Source organism: Brachycentrus maculatus, unplaced genomic scaffold (assembly GCF_059751285.1).
Source record: "Brachycentrus maculatus isolate JH-2025_06_01 unplaced genomic scaffold, ASM5975128v1 h1tg000090l, whole genome shotgun sequence".
In the NCBI taxonomy this organism is placed as follows: domain Eukaryota; kingdom Metazoa; phylum Arthropoda; class Insecta; order Trichoptera; family Brachycentridae; genus Brachycentrus; species Brachycentrus maculatus.
In genome coordinates, this window is record NW_028280844.1 from 2,782,148 (window position 1) to 2,808,103 (window position 25,956).

Genomic DNA, 25,956 nt, shown 5'->3' on the forward strand with positions numbered 1-25,956 from the left:
TAAGAAAAACAAAGCGATAGGTTTATCTAAATTTAAAGGGCAATTCATTTTCGTTAACATAACCCAAATTCTGCGCGATGATTACATCAACCGCCGTAATAATCATTTCAAGCAAGCTTTTCCGCACTCGTTGCAAAATTCATTGAAATAATAAATATAAAAGATAGAATCGAGGAAGATGTGTTAAGATAGTTCGCACAATACATGTCAAATGAATTAATGGAAAATAATGATGGAGCATATCGTAGTCATACAGGAGAAAGTGACCAAGTGCATTTGTTTACAAAAACGTGATCATTGACTATTTGATATCCTACTAGCTTAATATTGCCCTGAAAAAATCCCAAAGGATTTTAAAGTTAGAAGTATAATATATGGACTTGTTAAAAATGACTACCTGCATTGATGTTTATTTTCTTGCCAAGAAAAAGTGACTCAAATGACCCTCCTGACCATTTTACGTTTTGTCAGTTGGTCACTTTCTCCTGTACGACTACGATATTAACAATTGATTTGTTAATAGAAAATGGTTAAAAGATTTAGTATTGTGGTCAGGCATCAAAAAAATATTGTAGACTTTAATGTAACAATAATATAATACGACTTGTTGTGAGTGTTTTTGCTTATAATTTTCAATCATGAATTACTTGACTATAGTTACTTTAAACATAGAGTAAAGCCACTCTCGAGTAGGTAAAGACTATAAATATTACAAAGTTAAAGCCTAAGTAGGGCTATGACAAGCGGTGTAGCATAAGTCGTAAGTATATTGCTGAGTCACTTGGACGTTAGGTAATTTAAAAAAAACACTAGTTCTCTCTACCTTTCCTTACACCGATCACAAGATATGTATAAGAATCTAACTAAATAACTAATTATCCCGTCGCTTCTCCGCAGAGGTAGGCAGAGAGAATATAAGAGAAGAGCAGAACTTAAAACTACACAAGATTTTTTGTAGTTTAAAGTGTGTAAATATATTGGCAGTGAAGGGTAGTATTGTTTGCATGCTGCAGTAGTGATTGTCCTGGCGAAGAGGCGGGTACGTCTCGAAACCGGTAAACATAAAAATCTCGGTGAGTGGTTATATACTAATATTATTAACATTTTTGTAAAAAAAAAGTAAAAATGACTAACCACAAAGTAAATGCTTTAAATATTAATATATTTTTTCTATTTGCAGAGACCTTCGTGAAATGTATTTATTTTTTATTTGAATCCAATTGTACCCCATTCTCGTAATGATTTATAACAAACTGTGCGTCAACGTTTAATTCTATGAATCGAGAAGCATTAATGTTCAGTTTAAAATTAAATACGATATTTTTTAGATTTTAGTTTGAAATATAAGCATTAAAATAAAGTACGCCCCCTCCCAGTTATAAAAAATTAACCAGTTGACTTAGCCTAATGGAAAATTCGGAAGTGACACCTTTATTGCCAATACCTTTTCAGAATAATCGCGCTTCGCGGCATAAAACCTTAAATTAAATTGTTTTTACGCTGATAAGAGTATAAAAGATTACCGTTGTGTATGCCCTAAGCCAAATTTGGTTTTTCTCTCGCGCCTATTTTTTAATGGGAGGGAGTTTTATAGCGACCGTTTTGAATGGCTCAGAGCAACGTTACTGCTCATTTGTTTTTATATAGAGCAAAGAAGTAAAATAAAATTAACATGCTAACTAGAAAAGTTTTGGTTTTAATTTTGAAGCGTCTCTATCAAAAATCGGGGTTGTCTTGAAATATCCCTCCAGCTCGAGTGGGCGATGAAAAAAGGTTTTACGAAACCATTTTGTAAATTGATAATTAAAATCTGTCTTGAGAAAGCTTTCTGTAATAATAAAACACGGCTTAAATGATTATTTGAATATTAATTTGCAGTTGAAAGTCCTCAAAAAGAAACCAATTTAGAGAACTTCAACGTAGGCATTTGAAAATCGAAATGATGTAATAACATTTTAAAGGGGTTGAATTATGGAAAGCAATTATCAAAAGTTTGTATAATAATACTTTAAATATTTTTTAATTTCTCGTTTGCCAGATAATAACGAAATAAATTACTGGAAAATCAACACAGCTCTACACATTTTAAACTTGTAATTACATTTTCCCCAACGAATAAGTTTAATAATTACATGATTGTATAAATTAGGATATCTGACTACCATGCTAGAAGTCACGGTTTAGATTCCCAGAGGGGTCAAAATAAATAATGTTTGTTTTTTTGTAACTCATTTATTAAATATAACCCTGAACTAGTACCAGAAGCGCAAGATTGATCACCTTGCTTTTTTCTGATGAAAATTACAAACGCAAAATTGCAAACGATGAAAATTACATACCAAAATTGCAAACGATGAAAATTACACACCAAAAATCAAATAACACTGCATTGACCTACGCTTGATTTGGTATGAATAAGGGCCATAAATAGTATACAATTAATTATTTGTCCCATATTTAAGATTAACGTGATCGAATAATTTCAATGATTGATTCCGCACATTGTGGTATTATCTATTAATTTTGAATTTTTATTTAACATAGTAAATACCAATATTTCTTAAAATCCATTGTGATATCATTTTCGCTTACGTCATTTTTGGTGTATAAAATTGATGCGAAATGCATCAAAACATGTGTCATAATAGATTTTTTGTGGTATTTATTATGTGTAATTTAATTTTTTATTATTATTTGATATAGGATTGATTTTCTATTTGTAAAACATGTTTTATTACTACATGAAAATAAACAATGAAATATTGTGTATAAGTACATTTTTTTTTTCGAATTAAATTTTTGGTTTAGTTCAGTTTTAATTTCAGTTTAAATATAATGCAATTATTTTTAATCTATTGCCTCGCTTATTAGGGTAGTCTCCTAAAAAATTGTATTAATTAATGTTACATTGTTATGCATTCGGTTTTCTTTCTGTAAAAGCTTCCGTTAAAAGAAAAAGTTTTCAATAGTAACTTCCCTTATTTGTGAATTGTGATGGAATTGCTTTCTTTATCTCTCGAAGAATCGATTCGTTGTAGTCGCATATTTGTTTTTAGAACTGTTTACTGACTCTTCGTACAGTGGTGTAACACAAACAAATGAACATTTTCTAATGAAATCATGCGATTTTCATGAATTATCTACTAAGGTATATTATTGCTGTTATTAAAAGGTTTCAAAATGGTAGCAACAAAATTTACACTAAAAAAATTAATAAAATAAAACTGCCATTAAAAAATCCTGAATTTGATACAATCTACAACATCAGTAAGAGTCAGTAATTATTTATGTACAGCTACTAAAGGATGTACTCTCAAATATACATTTCAGTACGCGACCGGCTGCGCGAGAAGACTATATATTTGATTTTTTTTTAAATGTGAATATTCAAAAATAATTTTAATTATAGTTATAACTCCTTAAGAAAAATTATTTTTTCAAACAAATATGATGTTTTAAGCAAACAAAAAATCAATTATGTTTAATGTTACCTGGGCTTAAAGTAGTCATAGCTACCTTAAATCGGACACTTTAAAAATCTGGATCTTAACATTTTTTTCTATTTTATCATGTTAGACGCATTTAAATCCCAATATACGATAAATGGTAACTTAATTTTCTTTAAATCCATGTTACATTTAACGTCAATGGAATTTTTTGCTTTTAATACCGTTTTGTATTGAAAAAAAGTTTACTTCAGTATAAATATATATGGTTTTGGAAAGAGATGAGTTATTGAAAGAAGGGAGTTTAAAAAATATAAATATTTCTTCAATAAATATTCTAAAAAAAGTCAAATTTCAGTACATGCATATACTTAAAAAAAAAGTGAGTGCGAAAAGTCGTTTAGCCCCTGGCGCGGCCGATCGCGTTCTGATTTGAACGTTTAACTTAAGAGTTTTTCTTTGCTATCAACATAATATCCACCCATCTTTACACCGTCTGGTACTTATTTGAAGCAATTTATATACATCCTTCCGACAGACTTCCATCTTCTGAGTCCACAGTGCTTGTCAATCCTTTGGCACAACTCACATCTTCTGTTCTCTGTGTGGAGAGACTTGAATGGTGCCGTGTTTGGTTTACGCGAGGAGAGAAGTGATTAAAAACAGTCTGCTTTCAGACTCTACTATAAGGGCTTATATTGCGAATTGTCTAGGATTAACTGCAGGCATAATAAATCGTTGGGCAAATACTTCGGGATTCGTTATTAACGTTTTCACCGCTTAAAAACTTTGAAAACTAAATAAAAAGCTTAGGTCATAAAAATAGTTTTATTAAATTTTTTATATAATTTCGATTCCTCAGACGGTTGTGTGGCAAAACGATATTTGATAAAAGGCTGAGATAAGCATTATTGATAAAAAAAAATTAAAATAAGTTTTAAGATGGTTTGTACTAGTACTTGATTTCCGGGAGACAGATTACAACGTTTTACATAATAAATACAAAACAGGGTGAATTTTGACTTTTCTTTAGTCATATTTCAGCCATTAGTCTCCCAAATTTTATTACTTGTTTTATCCATATCCTCTTTTTTAAAATTATATTTTTTTTATATTCTTTTTAAAACATATAACATACATAAGTCATATATACATATAATATTACCGATGAGTAATTTCTATTTCTCATTTTGGGACATGGGATTAAGGTTTACAAGACTGGAACACAATTAATAAAGTAACTAAAAAGTTTTTTTTAAATAACTTAAACTTATACTAATACATGGCAAAATATTAAAAAAATAAACAGGTATAATAAACAGGAGTAAGAAGCATATTTAAAAGAAATAAATGAGAAAAACATAAGGTAAGAAGCATATTTAAAATTTAACTGATTATTTTTAAAAAAAGCAGATGAAGAAAAATAGTTATTAATATACTCGTATTTAAGGCTGCAATCTTTTCATTTATCATAAAAATACACATTATTCATTCGAAAAAAATGTTAAAGCTTTCCGGGCAGAGAACATATTTTAAATATATAATTTCAGAAATGTTCAGTGTTGGAATAAAATCTTAACAATGCAGCTGTTATGAATGATGTTCCTCGTGCCATATACTTTCATTATACATTATGATACTGTGAGAATAGACGCATACCTAATTCACAGTCAACTTTGGGTCGCGTCGTGACGACGTTATTACTAGAAAAATGCCCCCATGCATAATGTGACTGGTGATATATACCTACACGTAGATTCTCAAGAACCTACATGATATGTCGTGTTGCACACCAACGCCTAAAAATGTCGTAGTAAAACGTCCTTCAGGAAAAAAAGTATTTAAAATATTTAAAATAAAAATTTATCTAGGCTGCTATTCCTTAAAGTCTATTGTGATACGTGTTCAGTGCATTACGCGTCATTTTTAAATGCTGTACATGAAAAATAGTCTTAATTTTATAACTGTGTCTTAAAGATGTTGACGAACAAAGAGGAAATATATCAAAATTAACGTAAAAATCCTAAAAATTATTAGTACGTTATAAACTGCAACATTTTAGAAATACAGAGAAATATAATAAAAAATAAACTCAATAATAACAATGCGACAATGACAAAACCCTTTCCCCCGATGTCCATATTCCTACTAAAAATAATTATTAATACTTAAAAACATATAAATAAAAATAAGAAACAGTTCCTTTATCCTTCACCGTTCTATGGATTCAACCCTCAGGCATAATAATAAATTGTAATGAAAATAAGTACCATACATACATGAAATTTTAAATTAATTCAATTATTTTGATTTAGTCTTTTAAATTAAAATGCAAGTGAATAAATCAAACCCTTATTTAAATGTGCTATAATTTATTAGTCTATAACAATGATGTTTTAATGGAACTATCAGGTATAAAATGGTTAAATACTAAAAATGGTATAAACATAATGTACTACTTTTTATTATTTTATGACGTACTAGAATTGTTTTCTCAATAAGTTTAAAAATGGATATCTTCTCGTTTATTCCCGATTTTTCAAAAATTGTGACTATAATAATGTATTTTTTATTACACATGCAATTTTCATGGTATATTAATATTTAGAAATCTTATCAGTTGTTTAAGAATATCCAAATCTTCAATGAAAAAAATATTGGATTTACTCTCTGAGGAATTGTTATTAAGATATGCTACAGATATCTCACAGAAACGCAACAGATTGTGGGAAGGGAATATTCCATATTGCCTTAACACAAAAATTTATTTGTCTCATCTTAAATTGTAAATCACGCGATTTCTTGCAGTGATTTTACTCAAGAATAAACCCCGTGTGTTTAAAAATACTAAAAAATACCTAGTGCAGTTTTACTGGTAGTAAATTTTAAACTAAAATTTGAAGTAGTAAAAATCACATATGAGAGCATTCTGAAATTACGGGTGTTCGCATAACTTTGTTCTGCAATGTCGCAGCAAGCGGCAAACAGCCTGTAGTAAGTTGCTCCACGGATGGGTAGCGATTCTGTTTATGAGCAATGTAACATATCCCAGCGACATATTTATTACGAGCGTACTGCGAGAGCGCCACACTGAAATGTCATCTTTTTAAATTATGAAATAGTATCTGCTAGAAGCGCGACCACGTGCGATCTGCGGACGGGCTGAAATGCATAGCGGCTCAACATACAACTAGGAACCTATCGAAATGGTTTGAAAAATCACCAACAAAAAATTGCGCGTGCAGCAGCGTACACGTAATAGAAGTAAAACTTCTGAAAAAATAATAAATAAGAGAGATTTAGTGTTTAGAGAGCATCTCAAAAGAAATACAATAACACATTATTTTTATAAATAATCACAAAACACAATGATAAATGTTCCTTGCACAACGCGTGGTACCTCACTGTTCATATAAAGCGTCTGACGTGTACATCTGAAACGCTAAACTTCTTCTTTTCTATCGCTTTGTATCGATATGTATACGTCACTTTTTTTTGTCTACTCCTGTGGCGTCGGAATATATACCTTTCTTTCTCCTTTTCTCTACGTTATATCTTTCTTCTCTCTCATGTAACATAATTTGCCTAATATACATGACACGTCAAAACAAATCACATTTAGAGAGAAAACCCATAAATTAAGTGGGTATGTACAATTTTGAATAAAATGGACAGAATAAGTCAGATATATGACTGAATCTCTGCTGTATATCGTATCGGATAAAATCTGGGACTGGGAGGCGTATAAATAGATTCTGCCGTTCGCATTGTAGAAGTAGGTTAAAGAATTTAGCTGGACGACCAAGAGAAGTAGATCATGATCAGTTTGATTCAGTTCAGACCTTTTGAGTCATATCCCCGTTACCTAGCGAGTCCTAAAGATGTGAGAACGCTTAACATCTTCATAGTTTCCATATTTATTTGAATTCTAGGGTCTGGAGGGTAATATTAAGAAGCCTAAGTAAGTGGTCTAGCATTGCTAAAATAAAAAGTTTTTTTTCGTAAAAAAAATAACACAGCAATTTCATTGTATTAAGTCAGCCTGGTGTGTTGAAAGCCTTCAAAAATATGTAAATATTTTTCTACGGAACCTACCTGAGTTTTCAACATGGTTCGTGACATCGTTAATTCAATGGAAAGAGCTCATTAAAAATAAAAATAGTTAATATGTTTGATGCAATTAAAAACATTCTAGAGAACATTGGTACATATGTATAAAGAAATATACATATGGATATTACGCATCTTTGAGATTTAAAAACATAATTAAATGAGCTTTTTATGGAAGCTTTAAACAAACTGTGACGTAGAGTGTAACATTTGGATAAGGTGATATTACTATCAAGAATATTCTCAAAACTATAGTCAGTTACTTGTTTAACTATTTTAAATTGTTTATTTATTTTTTATCATAGACATATTGACAACTAAAATTTGCAATATTGTGTCCTCACTGAGTTCTACCGTATCAAGGACACATTTTACAATATTTCTTTATAAGGATATTTGTTAGTTATTTTTCTATCATGAATCATACAACCGTATATGATAAATATGGCCTTTTTAAATCTGCTAACTTTTATTATCTAATTTTCAATAAACTTTTTTACATGCAGGTAAGTTTTAAATAGACTTTATGGATAATGTAAGCAGGTTATACAGATTAAATAAGTAAAACTTAAAGTTCCTTTGACCAAAAGCAATACATGTTCGATTCTGTTTGATGTGTTTCTATATATTTGATCTCGTGTTTTTATGTGTTTTCGTGCATACGATTTATATACTCCTATTATTGAAAATATTCTGCTGGATTATAAATATTTTTTTGAATTAAACATATCGGCATCTCAACATAGATGAAGAAAAATATGGTAGTCTGGGTATTTACAGGGCTAACGACTTGTCACAGTCTGCTTTGAGTGATACTTGATATACGTGTATACATCATACATGGGTAGAATGGTAAATGTTACACGTGAATAAAGAGATCACATAAACTAGCCTATGACAGGTCGTAAGCCCTGCATATATCCGTAATTTAATATTCTTCTTAATCTATGTCAAGATATCAATATAAATAACTCCTTTGTGGTCAAATACAAATTTGTGAACAAAAATTTAGACACACTCAAAGTTTTGTGAATTCAGTAAACCCCCTTATAAAGTTGAAATAAAAAAACGAAAAAAAATGTGGTTTGGAAACGTTATATTGGGTTAACATTTTAAATTGTATTTTTACATTTAACCAGCGAAAATGACTGAAATGATTCATTATTAAATTCAAATCCAATTTAAAAACCGTTGCCCTCTTTAACGTTTTCTCTGATAACGCGGTACTTATCTCAACGTTATAAGGGGGTTTACCGTACTTCAATATATATATATATATATATATATATATATATATATATATATATATATATATATATATATATATATATATATATATATATATATATATATATATATATATATATATATATATATATATATATATATATATATATATATATATTTTTTTTGTTTTACACATTTATTCAGTAAATTCCCTACAGTAAAATAGATTTGTCCGCCTCCGTAGTGTAATGGTCAGCACGCTCGGCTACCGTTCTGGAGGTCCCGGGTTCGATTCCCAAGGAGGGTTAAATAAAATATAAGTGATTTTTTCACTGTAATATTTATTCAATATTACCATGGACTGGTACCTGAAGCGAAGGGCTAATCACCTTTTCTTCATGTGTAAAAACGATTAAGATAACACTGCGTTTATATGACACAGTGCCCTATGCACCATTGGGGTGCAGATAAGGGTTTTATTATTATTATTTATTAAAATAGATTTGAGGTAAGAATAATAGAAAGTGAAATATATGCACCAACTAGCGAGTGATCCAATATAAAATAATCTTGCGTAATTCTTTTCATGATTACTCGTACTCCGTAATGGCTGGTAAATGTCTTTAAGAGGTAGTCATTAACGTTGTTCAAATTAATCACGGGTATTTTGTTGATTAAACTGAATGATCTACAATTCTAATTAACCTTGGCTCGTTAAATTAGGTAAGATTCACTAGAATGGCGTAATTCATCACGGTTCTTGTCAACCGTTTTTTAAATATATAAAATACCATTAATGTGACGCTTGGAGCGACCAGAATCATAAAATATACCCACCTCAATTCGCCGTCATAGGCTGGTTTAAGTGATCACTTTACACAAGTGTAACATTCACCAATGTTGAGATGAAAGTAGCTTTTTTATAAAGCAGGCCATAGATGTCTATAATAAAATTCTAATGATTCAAGCACTTTATTTTGAATTTGAAAAATATATAAATAAGTTTCAAGAATTTCAGTGGTGTGATTGTCAATTATAAGTAAAATTGGTGAATGCTACACGTGTGTAAAGTGATCACTTAAACCAGCCTATGACAGTCGAAAGCTCAGTAAATGCCAAGACTTCTATACTCTTCTTCATCTATGTTGTGATGTCAAAAAATATATATTTTTTTAATCATTGGAGATAATCCTAATTTGTCTGTGTATTTGGACACACTCAAAGTGCTGTAAATTCAATTTGCTTAATATGTATAGCGTCGTTTTGATAAAACTTTATTTTAAAGGTGATATACAGTTTTTATTTAGATTATTTTATACTTTAACTTCATAACAGATTAATTATAATCTATATGCAAATCTAAATGTTATGTTTTGACATCTCAACATAGATGAAGAAGAATATAGAATACATAGAAGACATTTACGGACCTTACGATCGTCATAGGCTGGTTTATGTGATCACTTTACACACGTGTAACATTCACCAATTCTAACCATGATTGACAATTACACTACTCAAATTCTTATAAGTTCCATATATACCAATATGATCCAATTTCGAAAAATTGTACTTGAATCACCAGAAGTTCACTAGAAACATGATATGAAAAATAACTCCCATAATTGGAGATAATCAAGATTTGTGAACAAGTATTCGGACACACTCAAAATGTTGTAATTCTAAATGTAATCTCACTCCAAACTTCCTTCATTCTATAAATACATACACATCGTTCAGTCAATTTTCAGTTGTGTATGTTTTCGGAATGCCCAGAAAATGTACCATATCCCAGCAAAAGCGGCATATTTTTAACATAAATTTTTCCGCTACAGGGCAGAAAGTGTTGTTTATGCATTAAGAAGAAAATGTATTGTTTAATTATTTTTTTCAATAAACTTAATATTTTTCAAATGGAGAAAAAACATTCATGTTTTACCTTAAAAGATCTGTTGCACAGTAAAAAGTTCAATGAGTGGCTTGATATTTATTTTTAATACATTTGATTATATTTTTTAAACTTTGAAAAAGGATCTCCTGAAAAACCAAGTTTTTTTTATATATGACGATGTTGAAAGAAGTGAGCGACTTGTAGTATCCTTCTGTAGGTATACCAAACAAAACAAACCTAGCGTTTGTTCTTTTGAGCGACATTCTAGAATTTCATTTTTATTTTTATATCGTGCGACACTATGAATCAAACCACATATCCGTAACAATATGTTAAATAAACGTTATTAAGTGTATATAATTAGAGCCGGTGTATTCTCACAACGCTACATTACTATCTGTCCATTATGAACATTTTAACTGCCCCTTTACATATTTATCTTTTAGAGTTTCATAGATAAACGTCAGATGAAGCATTCCGTCCCTACGGAATGACGCACATTTATCATTTCAATACAAGCATCTCACGACTTCTCCGCGTTTAATGGGGTACCTACCAGAATCGACTACCTACATTTTTGAGCTTTAAGGTGGATACAAAAAAAGGTTGATTCGTATTGAAAAACTTGACCCTCGTGGAAAAATAATATAATTTTGTAATTATGCATATATTTTAAACTTTTTTTTTTGACATCTCAACATAGATGAAGAGGAATATGGAAGTTTAGGCATCAGGTAGCAGGGATAACCTATCATAGTTAAGTGATCAATTTATACGCGTGCAACATACTTCATTGTACTCATGATTGACAACGACACTACTCAAATTTTTGGAACTCCAAGATAAATTTGAGTAGTGTGGTTGTTAAATATGTGAACAATTATAAGTACAAGTGAACACATTCGAAATGTTATATATGATATATTTTTAAATCAAGGTGCCATATTTTTGTGTTTTTAATAAACGGGATATATTTAACAAAAAAAAAAAATAATTGAGATCACTTAAATGAATATGCGCCTAAACGATGTATGCAATATATTCGAATAGAATGTGAAATATTAATAGAATATGAAAATAATGCAAAAAGCATTATAGAAAAAGTTAAGAAAGGTGTGTGAACCATGTGAATTGAATGAGTTAAGAAAAACAGTTTTATGAGACGAATGTAGTTTGGAATAGGAGCGAGTGGCATTCCATACTCTCTGCCTACCCCGGCGTGATGAAAGTATATGTAATAGTAGTTTAAAATGTTGAAATTACAGCAAATTTGTAAAGCGCCCTTGAAGTGATTTTTATGAAAACGAGCCATATAAATTATGCAATAAATATGAATTTCAAAATAATTTTTTTAATGTAAACACTTAAAGTAACTAAATATTATTTTTAAACAATATTAATATTATTAATTCTATCATGAGATGTCGATTCTAAAGTTATCTCAATTTTATATGAAACATCTATCATTCTTCACTTTTTATCAGCCGTACTTCACAAATTTATTAAATACCTTACTGTTATGCGGAAGGATCTAAGATTATTTCATACATACAGGTTTAAAAATTGATGTAATATACAATAAATGTGCAAAATGGTAATCGCTTAAGACAGCCAAATGCCTGGTCATAAGCCTTGGGGTGCTTAGACTTCCATTGTTTTTCATATAAAAAAGGAAGAACGATACATCTTTCATATCAAGTGGAGACTCCTTAAAAATTATTTTTAAAACTTAATTTTGTCAAAAATTAGTCATCAATGTTCTGACTCTTGTATTAAATTTATACATTACACCACGCCGCAAGACATGACTGTTGTCAAAGCAGGATCTAAGCATTGTAACAATGGTAATTGTCTGAACATTGCTTAAAACATGCTCATAATAATGAATCATAGTAATATTTTCCTTATACAAATATCTCTCCGATGATCATAGAAAGTTTTCAACGCCCATAGTAAGTACTAATAAGTTTATGTGACAAACAAAAATTTCCAAAACCGACAAAGAAACCCGCGGAATTGTAAACAGGGATTGAAATCATAAAAAAAAATCCGAATAAAACGAAGATCTCGAGTGAAAATGCTGTCGTAACACGTCGAACGTATTTTTACAGCCTGCCGATTGATTTGTCCCTTTTATATGGGCATAATGTGAAATAATATAATGGGTAAATGTACGTGTTATGTTAAATTGAAATATTATTTCCTTGTTTGTAATTTGTATTCAAACCTTGTGATTCACGATCCACGATCCTTTTCTTCGAATAAAAAAAAGGTGTACAAGTATCACTATATACTGTATACGTACATGTCACTTTTCTGTATAGTTATAAATAAATCCAATAAATAAATCCAGCAAGAATGAAGTATCGTCAAAATCTAAATAAATATAGATGTAAATTTTTAACATATCAACATTATGACCTACGTGCTTTATATATAAGTACCCTTGCAGTATTTCTGGTTTTTATATGTAAACTTAATCAATTAAATCAGATTTTGACAGGTTATAAGCCCTGTCAATACCCAGACTTAAATATTCGACTTCATCTATGTTGACATGTAAAAAAAAATTATTTTATAACTAGCTGTACCGGCCACGCGTTTCTCTTTCTGAGTCTGGTTAAACGGAAAAAGAAAAAAAAAGTTAACGCTCTTATTTGAAGTGATCACTTAACCAGCCTATGACAGGTCGTAAGCCCTGTAAATACCCTGACTTCCATATCCTTCTTCATCTATGTTGACATGTCAAAAATGTAAATTAACTCCTAAATGGATAAACCCAGATTTGTGAACGAGAAGGTATTTAGATACAATCAAAATGTTTTATTTTATTTATTTAGGCGAGTACTTCAATTCAATTTTGTACGAAAATAATAAAACTTGAAACGGAATTATGTTGTTTTATTGAAAAAAATTAAAATTTTAAATTGCTTATATTCTGACTCTTAACATCACCAAATGACGCAAAGATGGTCATAGGACAGACGGAGTATTAAAAATGGCGTGAAAAATATGTGAAAATATGGCGATCAATCCAACGTAGATCTAGCGTTCTAGATTATTGGATAAAAATGTAGAATTTATTTGATGGGACGAAGATAACGTAAGTTAAGGAGTATAGACTGAATAACATAACTGCTGGATGGGAAATGTAAAGGAGAAGAAAAAGAAACTTGTAAAAAGAATAGCAGCAATGAATGAAGAACTCGGAAACGGAAATGTCTACTAGTATAAGCTTTCGTAGGCCAGACACTGCATAAATATTTTAAATATTGTTTTATCGAGAAATTTCACCAAACTTTTCACCAAACTTAAGATGAAATGCGAGCGTTATGACAAAAATTGTCTTTATTTTCATGCTCTGCAGGGAAAAACTTATTTTTAATTTTAATTTTATTTGCTAAATACCAATATTTCTTAAAATTCATTGTGACACGTGTTTCGATGTATTCAGCATAATTATCAATCATTATAATACTGTTTTTGATAATAATGTTGAGGACATCGAAACTCATCACATTTTGTTTATTTTTTTAAATAATTAGTAGTAATCCGATACTGAATACCGTAGAACGGGGCTGCTTGAACTTTGACGTGTTACTTGAGCCTAGTACCAAAAAAAAATATCTGTATTTGGTCTACAATAATGAACGTATCGACATGATTCATTGTTTCCCTGATAGGTGACACTTATTGTCACGATACTTCGATCGATACCACGATCTAAATATTTTTTTTGTACTGAGCTCAAGTAACACATCAAAGTTCAAGTAGCCCCGTTCTACGGTAGGTACATCGAAACGTGTGTCATAATACATTGTAATAAATAGTGATTTTTTATTATATCATATTATGATATTGTTTTTATATCATATACGTACATATCTATTCCTAAGAACAAAAGTCTAATACACTTATTTCGAAAAATTGATATCCAAAGCTATGCTGAAATGATTTTCTGACAGTTTTATACAGAAATAACACGAAATGGTCAACTAATAAGTTTCAAAAGCGTTGAGAGTCGAAAAACTCGTTTGAAAATCAAAACTTTCAAACATTACCAGCCTCAAACTGTTATATGTCACTCAAATTATTTTGTATAATATTTTTCTCTGTAGTTTGAGGTATGGACAGTAACCCGGTAAAACGACAAGGCGAACAATGACAGAATTCGAAGTGCCAATCACGATTTTCGACATTCGGAGTCTTAAAACGTACAGGCTCTAAAAACGCCATAAACAATGGAACTAAAATAAACACCTGTACTGAACTGTAAAATTACAAGGAAATAAGTGCTTAAATTTAAATTCCTATAGGATGAAACAAAATCTACCGCCTTCTCCTATTTAATAGTAAAAAAGCACCTAGTTATTATGTTTTCGATTCCCTATCCCTGATAAAAAATTATTATACTTAAAAATCGTTTTAAGATATAATTTGCCGAAGTACATTTAAAAAAATAAAAGACGATTTGATCAACTATAGTAAAACAAACTTTGTTGAAAAGGTGATTTTAAACAATGTTTGTTTTACTATGGTTGATTGATTCTGTAGTCACTTTGTTCTTATATATTTCTATTTAAAATTTTATTTACTTGGTTTCTACCACTCATTGTTATAATCATTGTATAATATATTTGTGTTTCGATGCGCTGAACATATCATTATTAATCACTTTATAGCTGTGTTCAAAAATGATGTTGAGGGCATCGAAACCGGTTATTTGGTAATTTTTAATGATACGTGATATTTACAAAGTAAATTGAACTAAAATAAACATATGTTTTTACTTATTACGAAAATCTTGATCGGAAAATTTGATGTATAGATGTATGTACATATAATATATACTTCAAAACAAAGATGAATGCTGTCAATTAACAGATTCGCACACTGGGCAGAAACTCTTGATCTATGTATTATAATAATAAAAAATTGATATGTCAATATAGATGAAGATTAGAATATTTAAATCTAATCATTTGATGGGCTTACGACATGACAATGCCTGGTTTAAGTGATCACTTTATACATCGTGTAACATTCATCATTCTACGCATGATTGACAATATTACTTTTAAAATAAAAATAAATGTATGTTTTATAAAAATGCAGTGCAAATCTCGAATTTGTCAGCGAACATTTTGACACACTCGAAATATTGTATTATAGTATTATAAAATATTTCAATTTTGTTGCATTTATGATACATTCCACAGATCCATTTATAAAGTTGTAGTTTTTGTGTACTTAGTGAAAGTTAAGTTCAATTAAACTTGTGTAACGACCACCATGAAATAAAAAATATAAAAATAAAAAATAAAAACAAACAAAATTATACAGACAGTATTTCACAGCGGTGTGGATGGCATATAAATGCATTACAAATGGGAAGTCTTCATCGGCTATTTCCGAAACATGGCGGTAAGCTTGGGAAAAATTACCATAGACACTTTGTTTAGATAGGTCAGCTTTGGTATTCTAGGGGCGTACCCGCGACCACCAGCGTCAGAGGAACGGTCATTTGTAACTCACCTAAAGATTTTACACCAAAAAGACTAGTGACATTTTTTCTCATACGTTTATGCCGCGTTGAATTCCTTTTTATCTCTTTCCGCTCTCTGTAGTCATTAATTTGTGTAATACATTACATTTTAAGTATTAAAAAAAAACACCTATATATTATTAGTGTCTAAACTTGAGACGTAGTATCTATCATTTTTAAACGAAGGAAGATAGAATACCTAGCATCACAGATTTTATGACCTGATCTGTCGATTACTCGAGTAATTACTTTATTTTACTGGTCAAAAAAAATCGTTAGGACAATACATCGTGATTTGATTTATATTGAAAAAAATCTAAATCATATGTATAGAACATATATAACTACTGTATATTTTCATAATCACCTTCTAACCATCTAATTTCTGCCGAAGAAAACTAGCTTCTTAATCAAATTATTAAGGGGGTATTCTAAAACAATTCAATACGCGACTAGCTAAAAGAGCCACACGTGTATTTGCACACATTTTTTTAGAAAATTTATTGGAATTAAATTTTTTAACGTATATTGAAAAAAATTAACTCTTTATCTTTTAATAACATTTTACTTTTCAAAATTTATTTATTTGGATGAAAAAAAAATTTTTCGAATAAAAATGGTGTTTTAATCAAAAAATTCAATTGAGTTAAATATCTCCTAGGCTTAAGGAAAATTAAGTTGCGGGTTATTGAATATCCCGCCATAAAATATTTCATATTTAATTATATAATAAAAATATCCATGAAATCGGACAAACTTTACATTGAATTGTATGACAATAAAACTATATAAAAAATAACGAATAGTGCATACAATGATTAAATGAGAACAATATATAAGTAATATGAAAAGGTTCTATCTTAAAATATTTCTGTGACAAATGACGGTAAACGTATTGTTTAAATAATTCCATAGCTGCAACAGTAGGTAGAAAAATATTACAATACAAAAAAACACGACAATACTATGATTATTATTAATCTTGAAATCCCAGGTGTATCCTTTGATGATTCAATCTTTGGGGATATTATTATACTCGTGACAGTGTAACATCAGCCCTTCCGTCCTTCCAATCAGCATTCCTTCCCTAATACAATGGCTGACATAATACCGAATTATATATTGTATCATAACTATTACTGTTGGCACGTGAATGCAATTTAAATTTTACCTTTATTGCCTAAGACGATTAAGATATATAACAATAAAAATAGGACATTGAAAACATTTTTATATCTCTTGATAAAATTTCAATGTAAAATTTTATTGTATGGAAATAAAGGTTTTTTTTTTGTAAGTGGAAAACGTAAGAAAATTAATGTATGTATTTTAAAAACACAAGATATCACTGTGACAGTATTTCAATTGATTTAAAATATTTATAAAACCTAACTTTAAACTATTTAGCAAATAAAGGAAACGATAGCAATAATAAATAAAAATTACATCTCAAAAAAAGTTATATACTATTATAACACATAATTATTTCTTGTGTGCGATAAATATCATTGTTAAAATAAAATAAAAACAAATAAGTGAAATATTTAGCAAGTTAACCATTTATTTATTAACAGATACTTAAATGAAAAATATAATAATATTGGTAATTATTAACACATTACAAAAAAAATTAACCGTATTTTTTTTTCTCTATTTCGATAAGTTTTTTTTCTTCCAGTTACTAAGAAAACTGCAACGATAAATTTTTACACCCATTAAGCTTCAAAAAACAATAAAAACTATAAAATTTGATTTCCGACTAAAGTATCCTAAAAAATATCCATTTGAAATCCAATCTAGACCGGCATTTATGATAATAACAGAATTAATAATGCGTTGTAAATGTGTACCTATCTAGTGAAAATAGATGATTGTTTGAAAAAAAGAGCAGTGTAATAAAGATCTACCTACGTAGGTTAAGCTATTATAAGTTCAAGTATTTACATGAATTGTAATTTGTCGCTGCAGATCATTAAAATCGCTATCATTTTAATACTCTTCAATTTAAAACACTCGAGTAATTTTATGTATCACAAAAGGTCCTTATAATAAAACAGAAATGATCTGTCATTAACGTGATAATGTCCCTACATACGGACGTGAAATTTTCAATAAATGCACCGTCATCATCATTTTTTTTACTGTCGATATATCGGGCACATTGTAATGGACTAAATTGCTTCATTCATAGTTCAATCCTCATTCATGGATCGCCCACGTACACTACGAGGAGGCATTTTAACTCATTTTCTCTATCAATATAAAAGGACCTTTAAAACAATTTAGGTATTTTTATTATAACTCCACTTTTTTTATTACAGGAAGAAGACGCATTTACTGGCATAAAATCATGAGTATGGCTGGCAATAGAGTAATGGTAGTTACTCACAACTCCACTCATATACACACAATATTTATATGTATATATACACACACACACACATAAAGATATATATATATATATATATATATATATATATATATATATATATATATATATATATATATATATATATATATATATATATATATATATATATATATATATATATATATATATATATATATATATATATATATATATATATATATATATATATACATATATACATACATATATATATATATATATATGAATATGAAATGCACATGTAATACGATTTCGGTTTGTTACACGATGTATGACTGGATAAAATAAATATTTTTTTTTATATTTACCTTGTGAAAATTGATTACTGTGAAAAAAAATATTAAATATGAAAATGGTATATTCAGATGTCTTCTTGTTTGTTAAATAATTCATTAAAGAAATTTTCGTATATTTTATAAATATTTCTGTTAATTAAAAAAAACTACTTATTTCAACTACACATGTCGCTGACGAAGAAACATACAGTAGATATTTTCAATTGAAGCATAATACTACTTCCAAAAAATCGACTGATGTGGTTAGAATGGTGTATTTTATACATTGTATAGAGTTATCACTCAAACTACTAAATGAGTGGATATGAACTCTGTAAATAGCCGTTAATCCAAATTATTTTTCATCAAACAATAATATAGAGATATTTAAAAATAAGTATATGATGAATGTGGAGAGTAAAAATCATCACCTTTTAAGATTTACGTACACATTGTTTCGTTAAAGTTTTCGCAACATTTCACACAATTAGCAAAAACATTCCTCCGAAATAATATTTTCGTATACTCATCAAGTAAACATTTTAGAAGTAGATATAAGAAAATCGGGTGTTCAAACCACAAGCGCCGGAGTTCTACATATTATCCAAATTACCATAATGCTCCACTATTTAAATGTTAAATGAGCATATTTCTTATTCATTTGTTTAACGTTATCACATTCAAAGTATGAAAAGGGTTTTTCAAAAAGCGGTGAAGGATTTGTTTTTTTTTTTAGTAGAGTAAACAAATTTCTATGGATTTAGGTAATTTCACTCCCCTTTTCTGTTTATTTCGAAGAAAAACTTATTTTTTCAGTACACAAGAGCTTATTTTCTTTATTAGAGAGAACAGCGTTATTAATATTAGGATTTTAATGGTAAAATGTCTAAAAAATTAATTAAATCATAAAAAAAACTCTTGTAACTTTATTCAATAAAATAAAATGTACATAATGATTATATGTATTGAAACTCCAATTTGTCAGATTTGGCTGATTGACCTCATATGGAACATTATTCAGAGGTCATGCTGTTTCCTCTATCAGATTTATCAACGCACATAATGTAGGTACCTAAATAAGTTACCAAATATTCAAACGGATGTAAATTTGAAATGAGCGCACATGGATAACAAAAAATAACAGTAAATTCGTCAACGTGTCACCGGGGTATTGCGCTCCGAACAAACTTGCATCTACGTATTAACGAGGGTTTTATATACTAACAGCCACCCCCGCCGAATTTCCTCCCCATAGGCAAATTTTAATATAAATACTTGAACAATTTAGCGGCGCGGCATTAATCACCCATACTTGCCCAACCCGTGGCCCTTTATAGGTCGGCGTTTATCACATAGAATATATAGGACTCCCCCCTTAATCTCCATAAAGGGTCCCGTACATCTTACGCCGTGAGTGGCTCATAGATCTTTAAATAATTAAGGGACTCTGACCCTTTGTCAAAGGTGAAAACGATTGTCGGATTCGGAGGTGAAAAATACCCAACGCCCCCGTCGGTACTAAAAATGTAATTATTTAGATTATACTCAGTAGTATGGTCGTTTGTTAGAAATAAATTTCTATTTTGTGTGCGGCTGTTTTAATTTTTAAGGCTAATGATGCCACGGTGGAAACATTTTTAATTTATCGTCAAATTTACATGTTAACTTCATACTTTTTTTAAAGTAAAAGACAACATTTTTAATCACTAGCTTGTTTTCGAATCTGCTTTTTTACTTTTACATTAATATTTTTTGCATTCTTTTATACATCTCTGTTTATATATTTTCAGATTTTAAAGATTTAAAGTAATAATCAAGACAACATTGCGTCAATACTTCTACTTTTAGGTGAAAAATATTTATCAATCCGATGTTTTGTAATAATGTAGACCATTTACCCTCTGAGGTATCTATACTCGTATGTAACATACAAATTCTAAAATTAAATCGACTTAAGATAACACATACAAAATTGTCAATACGTATTCATTTTATTATTCATCTTTCAACTTACCAAATCGAATATTTTTTCAGTTTTTAAAAATAACCTAAGTATTTTTTAAGTTTCACCCTTACCTTAAACTTGTGTATATTTATAGGATACATATTTATTTTGTACAAGTACACTGCGAGCGCGAAGCTTCTTCGAGCTAAGACAAAGTATCGGTGAAATGAAAACAATTAGTTACATTGCATAGCACTTAAATCACACCTTAAGGGTGGAAAATTTCCTTAATGTATGCTTGTTCTTCACAGAGATATATGAATGCCATTAAACAACACACCAAGTAATTTTTTGCACCCTCATCCCTTCGAAGATCCATCCCCCCGCCCGCTAATTGGAGACTAAATTACCAAGGATTTGCGTTATTAATTGCTGATTTTACCGGGACCTTAGAAGAGATAAATATACTTGCTGTAAATTATTTTGTATATGGAGCCTTACGAATTAAGGCAGAGGCCGTCCTCAAGACTACTACGGTATTTACAGAAATGTCTACTATTATCTAGTATAATGTGTATGTATTAGTAATAATTATATTATTTTTTGACATCTCATCAATGATGAAGAAGAATATGGAAGTCTAGGCATTTACGGGGCTGACGACCGTCATAGGCTGGTTTAAGTGATCACTTTACACACGTGTAACATTCACCAATTCTACCCATTATTGACAACCACACTACTCAAATTCTCGGAAGTTCAATACATATGAACCAATTTAGAAACCTTGTTCTTGAATCACTAGAACTTTACTAGAGACATCTATTGGTGAGATGTAAAGAAGCTTTTTACTAAGCAGAAACTCTTATATCAGTATGTGAGGTCCGAATCCTGGATTATAATCACACACATCGGTCGTCAGCCCCGTAAATGCCCAGACTTATTATTCTTCTTCATCTTTGATGAGATGTCAAAAAACATATATATAACGTTGAAAACAAATGCAATATGGATTTTCAATAATCCCTCATATTACATAACTTGTACTGTGGTCTTTTAATATATATTTTTAGACGGAGCAATATTCTAGTCTTTATCCTCTTGTCCTTATCTCGCCGCTCCGTTTTCCTCCTTCTCGGACGGAACTTCACAATATGTTCTGATTTAATATTTTATGCATGCGAAGGAAAAACTAATTTCAAAAGTAGTGTTACAAACTCGCTGCAACCAGATGAGATTTTTTTTCTTAACAAGTTTCATCTCAAGATTCAAGTTGCAAGCAGAATACAAGGATGGATTAATATTAATAAAATGGACAGTGAAGAAAGTTATAACTGAAAAATTTCGTTAGTATTTTGTAATGGGAACTTAGTTAGGAGCTAATATAATAATATAATAAAAATAATATATGTATACATTAATTTATATATTTATATATATATATATATATATATATATATATATATATATATATATATATATATATATATATATATATATATATATATATCTACATGTATATACATATATATTTATTATTATTATTATTATTTGTTATTTGAACAGAAACCAGTTTTCATCGTTACCGCATTATCTAAAAAAATAATAGTGTACTTGTCAATCGTGGGCAGAATAGAGAATGTTACACGTATAAAATTATATGTAACATAATGATCACTTCAACCATCCTATAACGGGTCGTGAGCCTTGTAAATACCCTGACTTTAACCTTTTTCTTTGTGTTTGCTGTTTTTTTATTTATCTTGAAAATACGATACGACAATGCATACGAAAATACGGATGCGATTTTTGACGTTTACTGTGAAAAATATAATACATGTTTTTTAATTACACTGAACAATATTACCTTCACGCTGTCAAATGAGCCTTCTTCAATCAAACTTTTTTATATGACACTGGTTCAGTGTCACAGGAATCTGAAGATGGCTCCTGTAAAAAAAATAGAACATACTATTACACAAAAAAAAATCCGGTTAAAATATTTTCCAAATATCAAATTTATCCAGATTACACAAAAAAATAATTCAGGTAAAAATATGATCCAGATTTCAAATTTATCTAGATAATTTCTGAATGATACATGAGTCGATTTTTATTTTAAATGTTACTTGTATATTGAATGACAAAATGAAAAGCTTTCTGCCTTATAATTTACCAAAGCAAATTATTCAAATCAATGTTGTGATATATATTTGTATACTCCGACAAGATCGTAATCAATTTGATGTTATGTTTCTGTCAACACGTGAATATACTATCATCAAACATACATTCCATGTTACCTGGTACTTTGTTCGGATTACAAGCTTAAAATATATCATTCCCTTAATACGTACATACATATTATTAAACGTATATTGGATATACAAAAAAAACATAAATAGGTCTATATTTGAAATATTTCTTTTTAGTACCTTCACTTATTTTTAAAAGAAACAATAGTCAATAACAAAGAAAAAATACAATATTTTCCTACATTCTAGAAGAAATTGAATTAAAATTATATCTAGGCCAATTCATTAATTCCTCTCCTTTCTTTTTCTTTCCTACAATTTTTTTTATACCATACCCCAATTCCCGAACAAATAAAATAAAATAAATAAATAAAAAGTTTTCTGTATATATCTAAGTGAAACGCCAAAAAAGTTAAGATAAGAAAATAAGTTTTTAAAAAATACACAAAAAAGTGATATTTAAAGTTCTATAAAATTTGTTAAAAAGGTACAGCTAGAATTATTTGAAGTCAAAAAACACGTGTTAGAATAAATTTTAAGAAAAAATGTTATAAACTAAGTAAAACTTAGATTTCAGAAAAAAATTGTTTGAATAATTATGGATTCTGTTTAAAGATGCATTCTTATTATCACATCAGTGGTATGATGCAAAATTTACTTCCCCTTTTAAACCTTTATTTGTTCCAGATAAATGTATAACTCATTGTACTTATCCAGGATTACTTCGCACCATTTCACGAAATTTTATTAACTTCATAAATTTCTCAACGCAATTCGATACTTATTGGTCCTCCTCGCTCTCACTTCAATTTCCCCCGCTGCCGGTTTTATTTTAGGCTTAGCACCTAATTTTTAAGTCAACAACCGAAGCGTAATACTAATGTCTCTTGCCACTAAGTGCTAAATAAAATTAGTTTACGACCCGAGACGGGGAAAGAAATTAACACCGCATAAATCTGAACTCGGCTTTAAGATGCCACCCCACCTTTACTTTATACTTTACTGATAATCTACCCGCGAGCTTTTGTGATACACTAATAATTATAATGATCACATTTACTTCAAGCAATTCGAAATCATCCTCCAAAGGGAGATCCCATAAATTGTCAACGTACCCAATAAAAATTTCGTTATTCTTTCGTTTACCCTTTCTACAATATGAATAAAATTGGGTACAAATCAACAACCTTTATTAAATTGATGAATTTTGTATGCGTTAATTAACTAAATTTTATTTCAATATAAAAATCAGGCAATTTCATACATCTGTATGTATCGGACAAAAATCCAAACTCGTTTCCATCGAAATTATATTGTTTGGCTTACTTATAGGGTTAATATGTGATTAATAGAATTGAACTCCATAAAATAAAATGTATTTTAATTATCATGTAAACATATTAATAAGAAAGGATGCTTATTTACAAATAATTTCGTTCATTTCGTATTAATTTAAATTATAAATTATTTAATTAATATAATATCAAACTGCCAAAAAGTTTAATTTTGTTATTGAGCTGTCGTTCAAATAAAATGATGTTAGTGACAGACTGCTAGATGAGGAGAGGTTCTGCGAATGTTTTCCGTGGGTTCTGTTCGGCCAATTTAATTAGCCCCCGGGCCAAAAGGGTTGAACGAATATAAGCCAAAATAACTTTTTCAATACAACTTGTTTGGATTTTGACCGTTTGTAAAATTTTCTGAGAGGATACCTTAAGTGTGTTATGCTTTCGTAATCGCTACGTAATGCTTGATTTTATCAAATTACAAGGGAGAACACAGAGATGTTTACTCACTTTTGAGTGGGTATATGGAAATGTTATTACCATGTTTGTTTCTATTTTAGATTAAAACATAATTCTGGATGATAAAATATAACCTTACATTCTGTGTATCAATATTATAAACAAGTAAATTCGTTCAGATAACGCGTAGAATAATATTTAAATAAATGTATGTCGGTAAGTACCTAATGCTTTGATACTTTTTTCAAATAATCTCATTATAAGACTTTAAAAATAACTTCAATATTGAGATTTCTTTTTATGACTTTATAATAACAAGGTCGGTTTCGAAGCAAGCAGCTTCTTTTGAAGCAAGTCGATTTAACATCAAAATACTTGCTTACAAATCTAATTTACCTCCAATTTTAGGAGTTTTTTTAAACATTAAATTTGACAATCGTGGGTAGAATTGGTGAACATTATTATGCTTATGTAAAGTGATCACATAACTAAGGCCATGACGGTCGTAGGTCCTGTAAATCCAAGATATCCATATTCTTCCTCATCAATCTTAAGATGTCAAAAATAACATTTATTATACTTTCTTATTCATTCTCTCGTTATCCATTAATTTAATTTAACTAATTATTGTTTCAATTTTTTATTGAATTGTTCGTAATATTATTTTTTAATTTTGAATTTATTGTATATTTTAGGCCCAGTATTCGCAACTGAATTTTTTTCTAAATCCAGGTAACATTTTACGTAATTAATTTTCTTCTTAAAACACCAATTTTACATTGAAAAAATAAGGTTTTCTTCGATATAATCAAATGGTTTTGAAAATTGAAGAGTTATTGAAATGTCTGGAATTAAAAAAATCTATATATATATATATATATATATATATATATATATATATATATATATATATATATATATATATATATATATATATATATATATATATATATATATATATATATATATATATATATATATATATATATATATATATATATATATATATATATATACATATATATATATATACATATATATATATATATATATATATATATATATATATATATATATATATATATATATATATATATATATATATAT

General features: G+C 29.0%; 1 long non-coding RNA gene across 2 annotated transcripts in view; it reads right to left on the minus strand.

The window, feature by feature from the left end:
- LOC148310668 (uncharacterized) overlaps positions 1 to 25,023 on the minus strand; it is a 47,518-nt gene extending 22,495 nt beyond the window's left edge. For both annotated transcript variants that reach the window (XR_015837376.1, XR_015837377.1), the window contains exons 1-2: positions 24,901 to 25,023; positions 22,717 to 22,799 (exon numbers count right to left, since the gene is read on the minus strand). This is a non-coding gene — a long non-coding RNA (uncharacterized LOC148310668). The remainder of the gene's footprint in view (positions 1 to 22,716; positions 22,800 to 24,900) is intronic.
- Positions 25,024 to 25,956: the final 933 nt, after the last annotated feature.